The following is a 22,009-nucleotide window of genomic DNA, read 5'->3' as shown; positions in this document are numbered from 1 at the left end:
AGTCTGTTCATTTATTTTTTGGAGTGAGGCAGGTTTGAAAAAAAGAAAAAAGGAAAAAAAAGAAAAAGAAAGAAAAGTGGACGACAAAACGGGGGGAAAGTGACCGGACAGCCTGCGGACAGCTGGGGAACAACTGACAGACCTTCTGCTGCCACGTTCATGTCTAAAGGCAGGAAACAAAACACAACAAAAAAAAACAGGGATCTGGCAGAGTGACACACCTAAAGGTGACACACTCTGCTGCTGCTGCTGCTGCTGCTCCCAGTTCACTGGGCCAAAAAGTGTCCAGTCCTGCCGCCTTTCACCTCCCCCTTCCTCACCCCCCCCCCCACCCTCCCCTCCACACTGCCTGCCTCTTTTTCCCCCCTGAAAGAGGGTCTTATTGTGGCGATGTCAGCTGTCTCAAGGGCACCAGGAACAAAGACGCTTTTCACCCCTCTGCATATCCTCCTTGCATCCGTCACTCTCTCACCTCTCACTCACTCTCTCTCTCGCTCTCCCTCTCCTCCCCGACTCCCCCGTATCATGCAATCCCCTCGTTTGTTTGCAACCCCTTCACCCCCTCCCTCCCTCCCTCCTTCGCCCACCCCTCCCCAACCCCTAACCCCACCGCACCCCTCTTCCTCCTCTCACCTTTGTTTTGGCGTACGTGCGCGCGTGTGTGCGTGCGTGCGCGCTTGCCACTGAGGCGCAGGGGCAGGTTGAAGTGGTAACAGAGATGATGGTGGTTTGCGACGCTGCAGAAATGCTAAGCAGGAGCCCGAAACCCCTCTGATGATTTTCACCCGGGGTTTGTGTTTGCGATTTTTTGTGTTGCCGCGATGAGCGGCACCCCACCCACCCATCCCTCCCGACCCCGCCCCTTCCCACCCTCCCTCCCTCCCTCCGTGCTCCCTGCGTCTGGAGGAGAGAAGGGGAAGAAATACACAGAGGCAGCAGCAGCAGCAGCAGCAGCAGCAGCAGCAGCTGGTGGAAATACACAATGTCAAGAGAGCTCAGAGTGCGGCTACAACAGTGGATGCCTCCTTGGCCGAGTGTGTGGAGGGTGCGGGGAGGCGTTGGAGGGCGGTGGTGGTGGTGGTGGTGGGTGGGTGGGCGGTGCGGGGGGCGGGGGAGGTGCAGTGGGGGTACAGCGGAGCATAACAAACAGGATCCACCTTTCTGCTTGGCTAATTTTCCCCATTAAAACAGCCCAGCAGGAGCCTCAGCAGCACACCAGCTGGAACAGGGGTTATTTTAGTGCCTGTCTTTCACCAGGGTGTGTGTGTCTGTGTGTGTGTGTGTGTGTGTGTCACTCTTGCATCTATTTTGGTGGTGGTGGTGGTGGTGGTGGTGTGAGGTTTTGGGTGGGTGGGGTGGGCATAAAGATCTTCCATATAGGAGCGGATTCAATTCACTGATATTAATTTCCTCCTCTCCAGTCATGCATAAACAAAGGAAATCTCCTCTGCTGTCGACAACAGTGTGTGTGTGTGTGTGTGTGTGTGTGTGTGTGTGTGTGTGCGTGTGTGCGTTTCGCCCCGCCGAGCCGCGCCACGCCGCCGCTATAATGTGCGCGCCACTGATATTGATGTATGTGCCCGTATTTGCCCAGTCATCTCTTTATGTGGCCGGCCCTCCTCTCCTCTGTCTCAGTCAGATCCTAAACTAATCCCCAACCCTGCTACTCTGACAAGAAAATCCCCTATTTTAATGCGTGCGCACACACACACACACACACACACACACACACACACATCTTAGCCTCTCTATCTCTAGCACACACACACGCGCGCACACACACTTTTTTTTTATCCCCTCTGTACCTGTGTGAGGCTTCTCGTCACCTTTATACGTTTCCCCTAAGTCTTCACGCTGCGGTTGCCGTTTGTGACATTTTGTCGCGCTAACAGGCGGCTAATAAAATGCCTCTTTTTTTTCCCTTCCTTCTCTCTTTCTTTCCTTTTTTTTTTTTTAGGCGTTCATGCAAAAATGTGGCTCTCAGCACAGTGCCGCACAGCGCCACTGGCTTTCAGGAAACAAGCTGTTACAGTCCATTTACTGTAAGAAAACAGTGATTAGACGGGAGAAAATTGCGCCGCTGTAATCAGAGGGTTGTTGTGTTGCTAAAACAAAACACTTAGCAAGCAGCACATTTCCAACACTTCCGAGGGAGCGGCGGCCACACGGCCTCTGATGTGGACGCGGTTATTCTTTTTATGTATTTCGCGCACATCAACCTCGTTGTGTTTCATTTTCTGTCTGATTTGTTTTCGTGTTTGCAATAAAGTTCTGCCCTGTTGTACTGAATTCCAATTCACGTTTCCGTTCTTTAAGTGTGCTGTGCGAGCGAGTGTATATCCCACAATGTGGACCCAATTATAGAAAATAAAAATGCAGAGTAACATGTTGTATGTTCAGCTTTGTGGGTAATTTGTTTTAGATCATGATAACAAAAGCACAAAAAAAAAGAAATCTAACCACTTAATCCAAGTCAGGTCTTTTTGGATGGATTTCACTAACAAACAAAAGGTCCAGTAATCCAATGAAACCACAGCTTTATAGCTATGATCTGTCAATGAACTGGGAATAAGGTAATTCTTCAAGTCCTTCTGCTCACCCCACATTTCAGAAAGTGATGCTAAAGCACACAGTTCTAAACCCCTATCCCTTTGTGATGTCATAAAGGGGCGGTGACGCCTCACTAGCAACCACTGCACCCCCAGCCAAGTGTGGCCACCTCACTGCCACCTGGTGTTTGTACCCCACATGGAGAGGCCACAAGGAGACAACAGCTCTAAGCAGGAAGCTAAAAAGCAAGATTTTTTTTTTTTTTGCTGGACGCTGTAAACAGAGGGCTAATCCTGGAGTTATCTATAGCGATGAAACATGCGGCTGCTCCACAAGCGTGTGTGACGACAAAAAAAAAAAAAGGTACGCTGGTGTCGCTCCACGACATTGAGAACACAACGTGCTTGCCATGCAGGCGCTCGGCTCGGCCGTATCAGTGACGAAGGTTGTAATTAACATGCGCAAAGCGAGGGGCGAATTGAAGCAGGTTGTTTTAGAATAATGTCAAACTTGTGTCCTGAGAGCGAGACGCGGGGTGTTAAAAAGCCCCGGCTCAAAAGTCGCTGCCGAGGTGGCCGCTGCCAAATCTGGCTGGATGTGAAATAAGTCCCGAGGATTTGTGAAACATTCACCGTGTGTGCACGTAGATTTATTGAGATCCGCCCAGCGGCTCGACTCAGCGGAGAGAACTTTTTCATTTCTTGCAGATGAATCGGCTTGATGAATTAAACAGGGAGGCTTTGACGGGTGTGTTCGCACGTGTGCAGCCTTTTTAAACAATGAGTGCCTAAATAGTAAACAAAGATGCTTCCCGCCACTGTGGAAATTTCACACTGGTCAGTGGTAGAACGATAGAATATAACATTGCATTTAAGTCTGGAGTTTTGTGCTGCAGCCAGTCAGGGTGAATATTTTCACACTGTACAGAAATGACAGGAAAGCTGCCGAGTGGATCTCCCATCCCTATAGTTTCAATATAGTCTTGTTCCAGCTGTTTTCACACATTAATTGTGTGTGTGTGTGTGTCTGTGTGTGTGTGTGTGTGTGTGTGTGTGTGTGTGTGTGTGTGTGTGTGTCGTTCATCGGGCACACTGGCAACAGGCCCAATTATTTCAGTGAGCTCTTGTTTATACTCAGTGTCACAGATGGATTTAGCGGCTGAGCTCATTTAATAATTTTCATTGAAGCAACGGAAACGACAGAAAAACAACCTGGTCAAAACACAACAGCCGACCGACCGACCGACCGACTGACTGACTGACTGACTGACTGACTGTCACATTAACTCACTTTAGATTCTCCTGCTTCAGTCCAGGTTGCATAGAAGTTGTTTTTCTCACAACAGTGTAAACTCTTTCATCTATGAATTAAGACGACCTGAGTGAGGATTTTTCCCCCCACTCAGTGTTTTTATTTCTCTTTAGCAGAAAGTCACTATGAAATCATTATGTTTTGTTTTTTTTATCCTGTGTATAATATATTACCATTAAACTTGTTAGATGTTACTTGATATGAAGAAAAAACAGTAATTTACCTTCACGTTTCTCCTCAGAGTGACAGAATAGCGAGATTTGCTTGAACTATTTTCCTTTCTTGTCGCTCAACTTGGTTGTTGACAAAACTGAAGTTGTGGTACATTGTGGCAGCGCATTATATTGCCGGATGAGCGACCACTGTGTTCAATTATGTGCAGCTGTGCCACCAAAACCCATTTGCTCATTCAACAGAATATGATACTTTAATATCTGTTCACCTATAAGTGATTGTTCTTTGTGAAGGGGCTAAAAATAAAGCAACATACTGCTGCATAGTTGGACCTGTTTCTAGATGAGCTGTGAAGCTCCATGGGAAGTCCGGTGCAGAAAAAGGCAGTGAATGAAAAGGCAGGCTGGCTGTGACCTTGGAGAGTCTATTCACGACCTCAGAAAATAACTGGGTGCACCAGTCGGACTGACGGCTTCAATCACGTCAGGAGGGTTTTTTTTTTTTTTTTTTTTTTTTTGCCAACCGCTTTGCACTCGGCACGCTCCGTCTCTGAACGGCGTCTACACCAGCATTTAGTTTGTAATTCCTGCTAATTTCATTATTTTATAGCACAATAACAACGATGATAAAGCGCCACAATTACGCCGTTAAACTTGTTAATATAAAAACAAACGACTGATGTTTAACGGCGGCAAACCCAGCGTGCCCAATGACCAATTAGCACGCGCGGAGCGCGGCTGTTACGGCTCCGACTGAAATATGAGAAACATAAATAATAGAAACTAATCTGATGTATTTTTTTAATGTATTTTTTTTTCCTCCCCATGCTGAATGTTGCCGCATGCAGCATGGGGGGGGAAAAAAGCGCCACCGTCTTCTAGCAGCCAGGAGGGATGAGGTGCAGTTGACCTTGACATATGCGTGGACACACACACACACACACCACGTAGGGCTGGGGAGGGTGGAGGTGGAGGTGGGGTTGTGCTGGGTGGTGCCGGTGGTGGCGGGACTGACAAATGGCAGTTCAGCAGCTTAGTTAGATGGTAAATGTGTCTTTAAACAATGCACGCTGACGCTTACACACGCAACACTTAGTGGCCGGTCGGCGATATAAGATTGATTTGGTTCACGCTCACGCACGCGTTTCGGCTGCGGGAGGGGTCGGGTGGTGGTGGTGGTGGTGGTGGTGGTGGGGCGGGGTTAAAAAAAAAACAAAAAAACACGCGCACGCACGTACGTACGCACGCACGTGCGCGCACGCACAACACACACGCGAGGGGGAAATTGAGTGATGTGATTCAGGACACCTCTCGGCAGCCACTCTGCTTTCCATCCCGACGCCTGAGCTGAATACTAATCACTGGATCACATTACACAGAGAGAGGGAGGAAGAGAGGCAGAGCGAGGGAGAGAGAGAGAGAGAGAGAGAGAGAGAGAGATATGGTGAGTGACAGAGAGAGAGAGAGAGAGAGAGAGAGAGAGAGAGAGAGAGAGAGAGCAGCTATAGGAGTAGGAGGAGCAGCGGCGGCAGCGGAATAGCGTGGATTATTCCAGATAACAGAAATACTAAGGTGGGCTTTACGGACCGTGGCGATTTTTTTTTCTTCTTTCCACACTTCCACCTTCCCTGTGAGCGGCATGCAAATACCGGCTTTAGTGGTAGGAAAGCATAGAAGAAGAAGGAGGAGGAGAGGCCCTGCCCACTTGAGACAGAGTTGCTTGAGCAGGTCGCTGCCTCCGTACTTCCTGTCAAGCCTTGTAATGGACATTTTGAATCACTGGGAAAATATGGTTAAGGAACAATTTTGAAACGACTTTTTTCTGACTGGCCAGAAAAATTCTGGACGCTCACTCGAGGCGGTCGTCGTCTTTTTCCGAAAAATTATGGAAAAGTTTTTTTTTTTTTTTTTCTTTAATGGAAACAGGTTTCAGCAAGCTATCAACTCTGATGTTGTGAACGTTGAGCCCATGTGACCGCGGCTGCTGCCTCTCGCACGTCTACGACGCCCATCATCGCGTCAGCGATGCAGCTGCGCGGCGCATCACATTAACATGACTCTGTCCTCCTCCAGAGAGCGGCGTTCCTCAGGGACAACAGTCAGCTGACCTGCAAGAACAATTACAACTTGGCCAACTGACACTAATCCCGAGAGCCTGCTGCTTTAGTTTACCTCTTCTTCACGTGTTCGCAACGATCTGTCGTATGACGTAGCTATGTTTTTCATTCAGCACAAATCACTTGAAAAAGTAGCCTTTTCCGAGCGGTTGAAGTGCAGTAGCAAAACCAAACCTAAGGACTTAACAGACTCTATTGGATGCCTTCAAATCAAAACGTCTCAGTTGATCCAAGTTTTCTTGAACCCATTTCCATTCATTAATGGAAAAATACCGGAAGCAACCACCTTGGGTGACGTTAGAGGAGGGAACATTGAGGGTTCTATTGGGCCCAGCAACAGTTACAGAGAACTTTTTACTCGTAGGGCACAAAAGCTAGCTAGCTAGCTGACTAGCTAGCTGTCTTTCGGGTGGGAAGAAAAACACACAGAAGAAAACAAAATAGAAATACTTGACAGAACTGTCAGCTGAGCTTTTGCTAAACAGATGAGCGTAGATGCCGCGGCAGTAGCAGGTTTGTTTTCTCTCCTCCATCTGAACTGGATGACATTTTCTATAAAAAGGAGTTCAGAAGTTTTTTTTTTCCTCGGTGGGGGAAAAAAAAACACTCCCAACTGAATTTTGCATGAGTTTAGTTCAACAGCAGTGCACTGCGGCGAGCCGAGGGAGCCGAGACGCACATCAGATATCGACCCTCCCACCAATAGGAAGCCTTGAGTCGCAGCTGCCCTTCCAAACTGGCAGTAAACTATCAGTGGAGGGTTTTTTTTGTAATCACTATCAGGGGTTTTATAATCGATTTTTGAAACAGCCTCCACTTTTAAACGTTTTCTGCTGGTCAGAGTTGGACAGCCAGATAAATCTGGAAAGGATTTAGGGGAGTTCCATCTTGTATTGCACTTTATTTATAGAGTGTATTATCAGGAATAACATATGAATGAATAAGGAAATTATTATCCTGCACCAGCTTTGACGCACATTTACATATTGAGACACATTTGCATATAAATATTCAGAATTGTGTGTTTCTGCTTTCATCCCACACCCCCCCCCCCCAACGTCACCCAAATCCAGAAGCTCTCGTCAGTGCCAAATCAGCAGCAACAAGCCGCTATTAGCAAAATGAATAAATATCCAAAACATAAGATGCAAAGAACTCAGCAAAGAAGATCAGTCTGAAAGTCATTTGTGTTTGTGTGTTAGTGAGCTCATACATTAGTCTTTATTGTAAAACAAAAATTCTAAACTAGCTGAAATTCAAACGACGCTCACGATATATGTGTCGAGAACTCGCTGCGCTGCCCCCAAGTGGATAAAAACAGAAAAAGACCTGCCAGAAATGAGATGCTAATTCGGCCTCTTTCCCCCCTTCGCAAAAGGATTTAAAGAGTTTTTATCCGCCGCTGTTTGAAACAGAGATTTAGGAGGACAGAAGAAAAACGCTTTAATTAGCCATTTAATCCCGCAACTGATCAGAAATATTTGTTTTGAGCCACTTTTAATGAGCGCCGACTCAGATTAGAGCTCATTTCAGACTAATCTGGATCATCTGCTAGTTTCAGGCCGCTGCCGCGCTCTTGCTTGTGTGGCCCAGGCAGGCCCGCTGGATGGCAAACGCCGGCGTTTAAAAATCTCCCCGACACGCGCACGCTCACGCCCATCTCCCTCACCACACCTCCCCCACCCCCCCACCCATCCTACTCCTCCCTCCTCCCCTCCCTCCCAACCCCATGCTGAAGCAATTATGTCCAGTGTGTGTGAGTCTTCCAGCGGCGGTGTGAGGGTGATGGATGATGCTGTCAGCGCAGGGAACATGTTTTAACGTCAGAATAATCTGCCTGCTAATATATTACATCCACTGGATAGGGTTCAATCATTGCTAATAGCGCCGCTAAGTTGGTGAAGAGAGAAGCTGCACGGTTGCTGAAGAGCACGTGGCCTTTGTGCGCGTGTGCGTGCCCAAGTTGCGTTGCGTGCGCGCACGCGCGCGCGTGTGTGTGTGTGTGTGTGTGTGTGTGTGTGTATCTCATTAATCAGCGGGCAGAAAAGCAGCGGCGGTAGCAGGGAAATCCAGCGGGGCGGGGGGGGGGGGGAAGGCCCGAACGAACCAATAAACAAGCGCGCCAACAAGCACGCCGAGGCCGAGGAGTGTTTACTTCTTACATAATTAGCCGCTTGCGTCCTACAGAGTCGGCGAATTCGACGGCGACGCCGCTTATTATGGGCCGCGAGAGTCTTTACCAGCGCTCGGTATAATATCATCTTATGAAATGAAAGAGGGCGGAGAGAATGGAGCACAAAGGCAGCCGGCGCTTCAGAGAGAGGCAGCCTTGTGGCGTCTAATCCGCGACTGTCTAATCTCTCAAATTGCTGTGACGTTTGATGAAGGGGATCGAGCTGCTTCGCCAGCGCGCAGAGCGGGCCCAGGCACGGAGGGAGCGCGCATGTTTTCTTCTTCTTCTTCTTCTTCTTCTTCTTCTTCTTCTTCTTCTTCTTCTTCTTCTTCTTCTTCTCCTCCACCTTCTTCTTCTTCTCCTTCTGCACGGAACAGATCCGGCTGTGCTGCCCTCTTCCTAACAAATCCCTAAAAATAAAAAAAATTAAAAAAAATGAAAATATCAGGGAATTCGCAGCGCTTCTCTGTTTCCCTCGCTCATCAAACCCGTGATCGGGATGCGAACGCCCCTCCCACCCCTCCCCCCTTCCGCTTCCTACAGCGCGGTATCGTTGTTGCATGCGTGTCGTGCGCGCTGGCGTATGCATGCACGTTACACCTGGGAACGAGGGGGTGGGGGTGGGGGCGGGGGGGGGTGTGTGTGTGCGTGTGTGTGTTCAGGGGAGAGTCTTGGGGGATTGGAGTTATATTCTGCTGGTGTCAGCTGGCTCGTGGCCTGCAGATTAATGTCTGCTTGTGTGTGTGTGTGCGCACGCATATGTGCCGCAGCGCAAACAAAGGCGCCCTCACAAAACACCCATAAACAGATTAGCTCGTCTGCTGAGAAACAAAGGGTTAAGAGAGAATGCAGATTTCACAGAGGAAGGGGGGGCGGCGGGGGAGGAGGAGGAGGAGGAGGAAGGGTGGGGGAGACGTGGCTCCGCGTCTCATTTTTAAATTTTTTTATATTCCGGGTGTACGTGCGTGTTTGCGTGTGTGCGTGCGTGTGTGCGTGTGTGTGTGTGTGTGTGTGTGTGTGTGTGTGTGTTTTCTTTCTCGGCGCTCTGGGGTGAGCGGGGCGAGCGCGGCGGTGGCGCGGCCTGATCCCTCTCCTCTAATACTGTGTGGAGAATCTCCTCGCTGGGCTCAGCTGCCAATTCTCTCTACTGTAACAGTCCCATTCTCCTCCTCAGCCGCTGAAACAATGCGGCCGTGCCTTTCTGCGCATCTCGGCACAAAGAGCGCCGGCGCTGAGACAGACGCTCGGAGTGAACTGAGACAGCGGCGGGGACAATGGGGCTAAGAATGCTTTTTGTTTGGGCATTGTGGCGGCCGTCTTTTTTTTCTTCTTCTTTTTTTTGCCGGAGACGCACAATAAAAGGAAAGTTCCAAAGGGACGAGCAACTTTTTTTTCTTTTTTTTTTTTTTTTTTGCTGTTGTTTGCTCATATTGTGGAACTTTAAGAGGATGCGCAGGATTTGGGGATTTGCATCTTTTGGAGAATCTGTGTGTATCAGTCAAGTGTATCTGCGGCTGCTTGGAGAAGGCTACACTAGGAGGAGGCCCAACTTGAGGAAAGTTATCACAGCAAGGCCCCATGTGTCATGGGTCACGTGACTATTCATTGGAGCAAAACAAAAAAAAACACTTTACATTAAATAGAACTTTGCAAGTATCAGGCTCTAAAAACACACTCTCATACTCGCACACACGTACACACTCGCACACGCACGGCGTGGGCACCGGGCTGCCACGCGGAAACTTCTCCCTCTACTGGTGGTGTGGCATACTGGGATGCTCTGGCCCCCAGAGGACCACCTCTCTGGGACCTTGAGCCAATCACGGCAGCCGAAACAAGCCTTTTATCTACAGGGGCTTATTAAGCTAATTGAATTAGCATGTTGTGGTTTCTGAACCCAAATACGATTAGCCTGTTATTACTGTGTTATCAGGGTCCCTTGTTACAGTAACAGCAGGTTACTTTTGGCTCCTCCGTCGGCTCTCTCTCTCTCTCCCTCTCTCTCTCTCTCTCTCTCCCTCCCTCTCTCTCCCTATCTATCTCACCGCCTTCCCATCATCGGAAGCGCTTCACACATCCACATATCAACTCCTTATCTCCCTCAGTTACAGTGTCTGGGAAAAAAAAAAAAATCTAAGGCCATGTCCACGAGTGTGCAGGGGTCCCCTCCTTCCCCACCCCCCCCTCTTTTTTTCTTGATGGACATCGACACTTTCTTATCTTGCTCACATGAGAGCGTTTGACAGAATAACTCTGATGGCAGATTGCGAAATGCGCAAAGTGATATGCCAAACCAATAGGTGGCGATGAACCATGTGCACCCACAAACAGAGAAGAAGACCACGTGCTTGTTTCCATGCGGTGGCCACTAGTTGAAATCAAATGTCGTAACACACACAAGCTTCAGCAAGTGGGAAATAATTGTGAATTCCTGCATGCGGGCTAATGACACCTGGTGCGCTTCCATTAATAATTCCAAGCCACACTAAGAAGAATATTAATTTCGATACCGACGCAGGGTAAAAATAATAATGATTTCAAAATTGAATTTGCAACAACTTCCTCTCATCCACAATTAGAGAAGAGAAACAGAAGCAGCTACTGTACAATAGGTTGTAGGTTCTCCAAATTGTCTGCAAACACACGATTAAAACGATGACGTCGCAATAAAGCATTAACAGGTGTTAACATTAACATGACCTGCCGGGTGCAATTTTATTTTCTTTAACGAGGGACAAAGTTTGTGTTGTGGCCAAATAATTGGCAGCAGGTTTGGAACGTTAAACCTGAACTTGATAACATTTCAAAAATACATACATACTGTAAAATCTGGAAGAACATTGTATGCAATAATAATATTAAAAATAATAAAAATAAATAAATAAATAATAATAATAATAATAATAATAATAATAATAATAATAATAATAATAATAACCTGGAGGGAACAATAAATTGGCAAAAAATACCCAATTTTTTCAGAAACAATTTATTTTCAGTCTTCACAATTAAAGCAAAAAAATAAGTTTTCCAAAGAAAAGTGCAGTGTTCAGCCTGAGCACCACTTTCCGTGTGGACAGAACCTCCCTCCACCAGCTGGGCAGGGAGTCATGGAGGCCAGCTTCACTGGGAGAGCAGGAGGTGGGCTGGCTGACTGGTGGAAGGAGGCGCAAGGGTGTGGGAGGTTGGAGGGGGGCGGGGGGGGACTGGCGGGTGGGCGGGTGGGAGTTAGGGGTGAGGCTGGGGGTGGGGGGGCGGAGGGGCGGGAGAAGGTTTGGAAGTCAGCTGGTCTCTTGGAGCCTGTGATTAATACACGGGGGCTGCACTGCTCCACCTCCGCACCACACTGTCCTCACCTCCAATTAGCATGCTAATGAACCCGTGTGTGTGTGTGTGTGTGTGTGTGTGTGTGAGTCGGTGCATGGCACATGTGTGTGTGTGTGTGTGTGTGTGTGTGTGACCCGAGGGCTCTTACTCACTGTGCAGCATAAACAGAAATAGGCCGCCATTGAAAGGAATGACTGCTGCCCTGCTAATTGAGACTGTGTGTGTGTGTGTGTGTGTGTGTGTGTGTGTGTGTGTGTGTGTGTGTGTGTGTGTGTGTATGCGCATGCTGCGGACTCTGACCCCGGTCTGCTGTTATGGTAACTGGTTGAATAGGAATGTTTTCTCTGCCTAGTTATACCTGTCACAGTGACCTTTGTTCTGTGATTGCTGAGAGGTGGACATGAGCAGTCTCAGCTCGTTCTCTGCGGCCAGCATGATTTACGACCCCAGGCCCCCCACTTAACAAACACACATAGAGATGAAGACTCAAATAAAAAAAAATCGTATCGCAAATCGCCGTCAATTGAAACGATAAACCCGAGAGTGCAGCGCTAAGGCCGTTACAGCCTGATTTAACAGCCTTTGGCCAACCCTTCAATTCACTGTGTTTTGGACTAGTAGAACTAGGACTAGAAATTTCACAATAACTCAGTTAAATATAGTTGAATCCAGCAATCGTTGAGACTTATCTGGCAAAAAAAAAAATAAAATGCTTTTTTGAGTCAGGATTGAGTCAGGATTGTAGCGGAGGTCATCCCTCTCCAGTCACACACATATCTAAAGTTGGGCACCAGACAGGATTCACACGGTGAGAAAGAAAATTTGTCATTTTCCTATAAATAATAGGCGAGGTAAAAAAAGATACCAAATTATCATCTCCCTACAAAATGAACACCACAAGGAAACCAAAGAAAGTTCATTGGACTGAGAAGTCCATGGAGTCCATCCAAAAATCGACGCAACTTACATTTTCAGAGAAGCAGTAAAACGTCCAACAAATAAACAACAACAAAACAAATTCTGAGGTTGATTATCAAACAAGAATCGTGAACCAACAACTCATTACGTAAAAACAAAAATAAGTCATTCAGGAATCAGCGTGTGGGGGAGTGTGTGTGTGTGTGTGTTCAGGTTAGAGTTCAGTTTAGTTCATAAAGGTGTGTGTGTGTGTGTGCGTGTGTGTGTGTGTGTGTGCGGTAGAAGTCCGAGAGGGAGAGTTTGGAGATGAGTGTGTGAGGAAGAGAGCTGCAGTGACTGTAGCAGTCAGATGGAGAAGCCTGCTTTGCTATGCTGCGATGTCACTGAGGCTTCATTTTTTTTGTTTTCAAGACATTCAGTTCATTCTTCTTTTTTTTTTTTGCGGGTGTTTTTTAAGGATGCACGACACCAGTACAGCGTGTACTGTACAGCAAGTACAGTACGAGTACTTGCATCTCAGTACTCACCGATACTGATACAGAGTACTTAATAAGGCCATTACACAATATAGAATTACTTGTTTTGTCCTGAGATGTTCAGTTATTTGAACCACTTAGTATGTTTTTCTAAAACATTAGGTTACTGTCACAAGTTTCACTACAGTACAAAAACAAATTTCACAAAATTGTCATGTGCATACATATACAACTGGTATTGGTGTTGTGGTATCAGCATGTATTTTATGAGTACGAATAGAGCACTCAACCCCATTATTGGTACCGATACCCGATACTGGTATCGGTGCATCCCTAGTTTTTTTATTTCTTCCTTTTTTTTTAATGGTAACTACAGCTAAAACTAACATGAAGGACTTGAACAGCTTACTCACCTGTCAGTGGTGGTAGAGGTGAGATTCCATTTTTGCCGCAGCTGTGTGAAAATGCATGACATCAAGAATCAGGACGACCTGGGCCCACGGGTGGCAGGATCCTACTGACCTTTAATGTGACTGATTCCCAGCAGTGAGATGATGAATGAATCACCGAGCATCATTTTAATCAGGACCCTGATAGGAAAAAAAAGAAAAAAGAAAAGACGTTAGTTACAGTGCCTGCACTTAATGCGTGATCCCGAGGAGGAGCAATGACTTGTAGGGGTATAAACACAGGAGTGATGAGACGTTGATAATTATGGGACGCTTGGCCAGACTTCAAAATCGCAGCCTCAAACTTCCCCACAATGCAACGGCATACAGACAGCGGACTGTTTTATCTTTGAGAACTTTGAGTTTTCTTTTTCTTCTCATCAGCCAAACAATAAACAGTCATCGCTCCAGTCACACGATAGAGACACAAACGTCCTGCGGTGATGTGATGTGATTTACTGGGGAACGCAGTCACAAGCTGCACACACACACACCAGAGTCTTTTGCTTGTTTGTTGCACATTCTGGCGCCAAGCCACTCCCCCCCTGCGCCTTCTGCTGGATTAAAGCCGTCATTTCCCAGCGTGACACCCACCGAAATGTAAAACGCAGCAGCGACAAATAATCGGCATTTCAGATTAAACACGCATCAATTTCATCAGCGGATTGGGCGGGCTTGAACGTAAGCATGTTACTATCTTGTATGAGAGAACGACAGCAGTGAAAGGAATTTAGCAAATTTGAGATTTATCATGTGGAACACCGTAATCCTATTTCCACTTTGGCCTTCTGAGTGCACGTGTGTACAGGCATGTCTGTGCATTTAAGTGCCTGAGTGTGTGTGTGTGTGTGTGTGTGTGTGTGTGTGTGTGTGTGTGTGTGTGTGTGTGTGTGTGTACAGATGCAGGCAGGGAAATAGCGCAGCTACAGTAACCTTTGCAATAATCAGTTCTGTCTGATGGGCCTCTTTAATTAACCTTGTAGGAAATTAATCCCAGTGTTAAATGGACAAGAAAAAGATGTTTGATTACCACCGCGAGCCAACTGGGACTTCTCCCTCTGTCTAATTGCCCAGTAAGATGGAACAAGAGCGAAAGTAGCGAGAATTAGAAAAGGAGGAAACTGATAGGAGGAGGAGCGGCGGCTGCGGGAGCGGAGAAGGGGAAGCGCCCCGCGTCCTGCGGCGTCGTTAACGTCAGTGTGAATGTCAGTCGGTCCCTGGAGCACTGATAAGGCTTCACCGAGAGGCCAGTGGAGGGAAGAAGAGGAGAGGATGGGGGGGGGGGGGGGGGGGCGGTGAGGGAAGAAAAAAGGGAGGAAAGACATTTTTTTTCATATATAGAGAGAGAAAAAAATAGCTCACAACATGCTAACGCTACAGGTTAGCGGAGAAGAATGGCGTTAGATAAGAAACAGATCGCTGGATTTACAGGATATAGATTAAAACAAGTTTCAAGAGTAAAAATGTTTGCAAAGCTTCTCAATATCTCAATAACCCCCAACAGTAAGACATTGGTTTCAAACTTACTTGTGGAATACGTTTTTTTTTTTAAGAGTTACCAAACCACATGCTCAAGTATCAGCACTACGAAACCACAGTGACAAAGTACTACGACATGCTAAACAGGTGTTTACAGGTGTTTAGCATGTCGGTTAAACTATATAGGATTGATTTATCGGATATCCTCGGTTACGTACGCTGTTTAGCTTTAAAAACACTGGTTTTAAGCCAAAGAAGTAAATTGTAGATTTTTTAAAGGATTTATAGGAAAATTTTCCATTTTCTATTTTCGTAAAACATCTGCAAAGTGATTTTTTTTTTATCATTCTAAAAAGAGTTTCTTGGCTGCTTTTGAACTTCCCTTTAGTTTGGTGTTATGAAATGGTAGGTTAGTGTAAGGATTTTCAAAACTATTCTCCAGATATGTAGCTGTAATGTTCTGTTATGTTTCATACAGTTTACAGCAGAACGAGGGACCGATTCCAACCTGCGTCCCTCCTTCCAGCTTGGCTTAGCAGGTGCTTTTCCTCCACCCTGCTTAGCATCTCCAGCTCTATGACCTCAATCATGACGTATCCAACGGTGCGCTGGCTTCACTGGACCAGCACCTGCATCGGTAATCAGACAGCTGGGAGAAGTCGAAGCGGTCGACTTCAGCCCATTCTCATCCTAAACTGTGTTTATTCTGGTCTCCAACCTTGGACGTCTTTTCCGTTTTCCGTAATTTCCGTAAGTTGCCCATTGAGTCAGCATGTCTGAATTTCTGCGTTGGAGAGCCCTGACCTTTCCAAAAGATCTGATGTAGACCAAAACGCTTGTGTTCTTTGCTAAGATCGACGCCTCTGTGTTAGGCTGGTGATGTCGAACACATTCTTGGCCAAATCAATATTTCAACATGACCCTGTCCAGTCCAGTCTAGTCCAGTCTATACCTAAACATAGCTTCTGTAAAGCCCCAGAAAGTCAAAGTCTTTCTGTTTCCAAGCCTCAAACTCTACACTCAGTTAAATGTCAGAAATGAGCCGCCTGCCAGTGTGTCGTAAAAGACACACGTCGTCCAACAGACACATCAGCCATTCATAATCGCTCCAATAAGCGTTTTGCCTCCACGGGGTCTTTTGTTTGAATCCATCCAGTTTCAGTTAGGCGTTGGGATGAGCAGATTGTTTGCTCGTCTACGCACTCAATAAATCCTCTGCTTCAACCTTTCAGTCTTGTTTGGTCCAGAGAGCCCGACAGTCTCTGGTACCTTCTGAAGCTGCTGGTCCTGACAAGCCTCAACATTTCTTCCTGACGTCTGGAGGCAGGAGACTCTGACTCATATTTCTAGCCTTACTGTTACCCACTACGACACTCTGGGAAATCTGCCCAAACAACAACAGACCAGTCTCTAAATCTGTTTTCTTAGCTAAAAAATTAACAAAAATCAAGTTTTATTTCTTTCGAGAGACACTTTCTTGACACAAATAGCATTCTATCCAGATTTTTTTTCTATCCAGAGAGAGTACTCAAGTCAGAGTTTAGGAAATGACAATATGATGATACCAGCTTTAAAAAAAAAGAAAAAAAAGAAACGGCTGTCAGAAGTTTTTTTTGTTTTTGTTTTAAATCTGCAAAGCATCATTATCAGTTAGAAGGAACCCCTCAGGGTTCCATACTAGCACTTTTACTTTTCTTAACATAAGTAAACAACTTCGGTGATATTTTATCGGGACCAAGACTGGTCTTAAGTACTCTAACATTATTGGATCCTTTATTCTGTTGAGACTAGGTCTCCAGCCAGTCAATGTCTCCCTGAGATCAGACACCAGGGCCAACACAGCAAACTGTACAACTCACTGTCAACATTATGTTAATCATTCTGGTGGGATTTTGGAGTGAATAAGTGATTGGAACACCTGTGAGTCAGAGTGATATATAGAGGTAGAAGTCCCGGTGCTGTTCCTGCTGCGCTCCTGGACTGGACCTCCTCCTGTCCAGTCGAAGTGCTTGGATGTAACTAACTGTTGCATTGGTTAAATCAAAAGCTCATTCATTAGGCAAACGTACTGCATGGCTGACAATCAAAGGGTGTAAGAAATTTCCTAGACACACCTGGTCCTGGTCCCAACCACAATCTAACCACCTGTAATCTCTGCAACAAATGAGATTAATTCGGGGCAAATCAAAAAATGTCTGAAAGAAAGGTACAATTTTCTCTGCGAGTCAGACATAGGATTTTCAAGTTCAAAGAAAAACTTCTTTCACTTATAAAGTAAAACACAAAACAAACAACTCAGATTGTCATTGTTATTATTTCTAACCTCTAATTTATATCATCCGGCTGAATATTTTGATTGCCACTGGACCGTACACCAGCTCCACTGTCTGTTTTCCACTCTGCCTTCTTGTTAGCGTTAACTCATCAGCGGGGTCAATCACTGAAAACACATTACAAGGCAGCCAAAAGATCACGTTACACCATTTGAATAAATACAAGGCAATTTGTCACTGTCATGTCAGAGTTGACTTTCTCTGTCTGCCCTCGCCGCCGCTCTCATCCTCCTCCCCGCCTCCAGCGCCGCCGCCCCTCCACACCCCGCTTCCTCCGGCCGGCGCGGCGGCAGGAAGTGCTATTGGTGATTGTATTAACCCCTGCTGGAGCACGCTGACCTCTACCTCTGTTCAGCTGGAGGAAACGTTTCAGGGGCACGGACACATGTTTGGATGTGTGCACGCTGTCAAAACGTGAAGCAGCCAAAAATTTTAGATTTGGAAACCATCTAAAAAAATAAAAAAAAATCCGGATTAGCAAATCATCAAGCGGGAGGAGTCGTCATACTCCACCCAAAGTGGATTATCATTATTACTGTCAGTTTTTTTCCTCACAAAAGTGATTTTTCTCATCTTTCTTGATGTGAACCATCAGGCGAGAACGTCGCTTCACCCAGAAGTTGCAGCTTCACTTCTCAGCCTTTCTAAAATTCAAACGTAGGCCCTGAAAACAAATGGGACGGATTTTTGTTAAGTAGTAAATGAAAAAAAAAAATAGGATGTCAAAAAGGGAAGTCACTTTTGGACTGGAGACTCTTCGTACTCTGCAAGTCATAAAAGGTTCACTTCATGTTAATAAAAACAAACAAGTCCAAACCTTTAGTTCCATATGATGAACAAAAACATTACGAAATCCCCAAGAAATCCCGCTTCCTCGAGAACAAACCTGCGCCTTGCCAAAATCAAAAAAGATCCTTTTATTAAGTGAAATTTTCAGAGATATGTTTGAGGCGGAAGCCACACGGGGCACCGCTGAGGGGTAGCAGGGTTAGCACAACAGCCCAGACCTCCTGCACACTTTCATCTGGCTGTTTCAACATCCCCACATCCTCTGCACTGTTTCTACTGCAGTCGCTTAAACAAATTCTCATCTTTCTGACAAGCTAATGCACACACTTACACAGACACACGCACACACATACACACAGCCTCCCCCTCTTTCTCTCTCTCTCACACACACACACACACACACACAAAGAGCCGCGAGGCAGAGACTTGACCTATCCAGACTTTGACCTGTGTGGGTGAAACAGTCAAAGTCCTGGACCCAGATGTCCTCTTGGCTTTAAAAAAAAAAACCGAGAGAAAAAAAAAAAAACTGCACAGTCTCCCCTTTTACTTTCTTTCCTTCCCTCCACTTCTTCGCTCCTCTCTCCTCCCCTCCCTCCCCCCCTCGGGAGACTCAGTGATAACCACGGTAGACGGGAGAAGGAAGGGAGCGCAGGAACGGGGCGGGGGGAGGAGGGAAGAGGGAGGGCTGGGTGGGGGTGCAGCTGGTGGGAGGGCGTTGTGATGTCCCGACTCAGGGATATTTAATCCTCTCTGTGAGGGGCGAGCGTCTCTCCTGCTCTGTTTGGCTTTGGCAGATCAAAGAGGCAGTTCAGATCCTGGCGAGATCGCTCCCTCGCTCCTTCTGAGTGGACCAGAGATTCTCTCTCTCTCTCTCTCTCTCTTCTTCTTGTGCACACTCACACACACACACACACACACACACACACACACACACACACACACACACACATACACACACACACACACAGGCAGGCAGGCGTGCTTAAGTCCTTGGGCTGACTGGCGAGGATGTCGGTGGCAGTGGTGGTAATGAGGCAGTGATTGATGGGGGCTTAATGCTTCTTTACTGGACTGTCTTAAAGCACCAGTCTAAATAAAATGAAGCCCCGCGTGCCGAGCGAAGAAATTAATTCCGCTAACGACGCGTTGTTACCTTTTTTGGGGGGCAGAAATGGAGTTTCACCTCTCTGCGCAGTTATGCAAAGTTTTAAAAGCCAACTTGTGTTTCGCATCGTTCTCGCCCGTGACTAATGAAGGCGCTGTCTTTTCTTTTTTTTTTTTGGCATAAAAACAATATAAAGCGAAAAAAAAACAAAACAAAAAAAATAAACAGCTCTGCAGTATCCTGTTGGCTCGGGGCCATTTAAGCACACACACATTTGTTTTTTTGGTAAAATGTTTTCACACTGGATTCTTTTTTATCCTTGGTTCCTTTTGCTGGAAAGGAAGGTCCTGCAGTAAATAACTTCACTAAAAGTTCTCTCTAAACTCCATGTTGCCATGTTGATCGTTATTTTTTCGTCCGTGAAAAGCACCTCAACATGGTTAATTATCCCAAAAAATATGGCTATAGTAGGGCTGTGAAAAGTTAACGCGTTAATAACACGTTAATAACACGTTCTCCCAAACTCCTTTTAACTGCACTATTTTTTTTAACACGCAATTGACGCCTGGTTCACACCTAATGTCCTTGTTAACCAATGTTGTCGTTAACACCAGACTCAAAGCGGCGCGCACCTCCGCAGCCAGCTCGTGCCATGATTTCTGGTCTATTTTGTGCGCGTCAAGCTGGACATAGAGTTACTCAAAGAAACGCGAGATAATCCTGCAAATTTTCAAAATAAAGTACTGCAATTGGCAAATGCAATCATAGTTTTGTACGATTTGTTCGTATCTAGCATCAGAGTGCGAGAGAGATGAAAATAAGCTATGAAGGGGCACAAAATGAAATGGCCAATCTTGAAAGTATTTAGCAGCACCTGATCTGTACTGTGTGAGAGGTTATTCTCACTGTCTGGACATGTTGTCCAGAGGAAGCGAACTGCCCTGTTGTCAGAAAATGTCAAAAGACCTGTCTGTTTGAGCAACTGGCTCAGTGCAAATGTAGAAAATAAATATCTTGTTAAGTTACATACAGAGATTTGCGATTAATCGCAAGTTAACTCAGGACACTAATTCGATTAATCGCAATTAAAAATTTTTAATCGACTGACAGCCCCACCATATATATTTCAAGAAAACCGTGCATTTGGTCTTCTGTTTATAGCCTCCAAAAACTGGTAATTTTAACTTGTACAAGTAGTACTTTGTCATACCCTCCACACGCTAAGGAGCAATAACTTAAAAAAAAAAAAAAGGCAACAATGAGCTGGTCATGGAGCACAGAATGTGTGTTATTGCACAAACTTTCTGAAAAGTGAAGAAGCAAAAGAAGCAAAGGCTGGACATTGATTACTGTCAGATGCAAAGGTAAAGTGAGTTTTGAATAATAATGGACTTGGACTGTGCTACTTTTTTTTTTTTAACCTTTTATGCCATTTTCCAAACTTGTATGCTAAACAGGTTTGTTTTGCCGTTTCAAATGTGCATATTTCACTTCTAATGTCAAGAAATCAGAAACTAAATATGCAATATGGCAAGTTTTTTTTTTCTATACAAAACTAAAACAATTGCAACTGTACTTACACTGAAATCTTCATCTGATTGACATTCATATCCCAAAGACAGTGAAGGCATCCAAGGTTGAAAACAAGTCTTGAGGTCAGATAGAAGAACACTCTCGTGGGAAGACTAACAACAAAAAAAAAATGTTTCCCCCTCGCAAAAAACATCAATATTGGATGTTTAAGCCAAACTTTAAAATGCATGCAACGCCACATGGCGGCTTCAGTGTGGGAGGTGAGGACAAGATGCTCAGCAAACACATAACTGTGTGTGTACGTGAGTGTGTGTGCGGCAGGGGGGGGATTGAAGCCTGATCAGTCATGTAGGGTAGTGGTCTGTAGCATCAGATCCTTTGAAATTCCCACAGACTTGGCTTCCAATAAAACACGCTCAACAACTCTGAATGTACCCATCGGGGCGCTTTATTGTTGGATGCAATAATGTTTTTCTAATCTAATGCCCAAAAATGAGTTTCACACCCATTGCAGCCTCCGCCAAGTGTTTATAGTATTACTTAAAAGATATTCTGAGTCATGGAGTGAGTACATTTCAGCGCTTTCTGTTTCATCACCCCGGAGGAGTTGGTTAACAGTGGGAGCTAAAAACTGTATAGCTGGCGATAACAAAAAGTGATGATTCCAATGTTTCCTTTCTATTTGTATTTTAATTTTATACCAATCCCTCCGAAACCCGCACACACACGCACACACATACTGGTACAAATGTAAACCCGCGGCTCCCCTGCCACTCGGCTTCAGAGGTTTGCAGGTCTCTGATAGGAAGCCTCTGAAATGGAAAAGAGATAAGAGCAAATAAACAAACAAATACAATAAAACCGAATTTGTGCTGGTTCAGTGCACACAGAGGGAAAGGAGGGGCGGGGGGGTGAGGGGTGTGGTGGTGGTGGTCGGGGGGGTGGTGGTGGGGGTAGTATTGGGTGGTGGAGGGAGGCAAATGGAGCGAGAGAGAGAGAGCGCTCCGCAAGGCCCCACGACCAACCTTGCCAACGGATGTATTCTCACGAAGGCAAATAAAAGCAAAAGGTAAATACCTAAGTGAATTCATGCGAGTTCCATTTATTCTGCGAAATCTGTCGAGACGGCAGCGGCGGCGCGATAGCGAGAGACGCCATTGGGCTCTCCAACAATGGAGCGATCACTTACCGCCTCTGTGTTCCCTCGATATGATCGCTGTCCATTTTGTACGACTGAATCGCACTCCCTTCCCCCTGCCCCCACACCCCCCCC

At 46.0% G+C, this 22,009-nt stretch overlaps 1 protein-coding gene across 1 annotated transcript in view; it reads right to left on the bottom strand.

Annotated features, from left to right (window-relative positions):
• sh2d1aa (SH2 domain containing 1A duplicate a) overlaps positions 1 to 8,684 on the bottom strand; it is a 144,744-nt gene extending 136,060 nt beyond the window's left edge. The window contains exon 1 of the mRNA XM_076043378.1: positions 8,671 to 8,684. The gene's annotated coding sequence lies outside the window, so the exon portion shown is untranslated. The remainder of the gene's footprint in view (positions 1 to 8,670) is intronic.
• Between the last annotated feature and the right edge of the window lie 13,325 nt (positions 8,685 to 22,009).

The sequence above is a fragment of the Nelusetta ayraudi genome, unplaced genomic scaffold (genome assembly GCF_046127955.1).
Source record: "Nelusetta ayraudi isolate G7.1 ecotype Tasmania unplaced genomic scaffold, CSIRO-AGI_Nayr_v1 ptg000075l, whole genome shotgun sequence".
Taxonomy (NCBI): domain Eukaryota; kingdom Metazoa; phylum Chordata; class Actinopteri; order Tetraodontiformes; family Monacanthidae; genus Nelusetta; species Nelusetta ayraudi.
The sequence above is the reverse complement of the archived record's forward strand: the minus strand, read 5'-3'. Positions and strand labels throughout refer to the sequence as shown.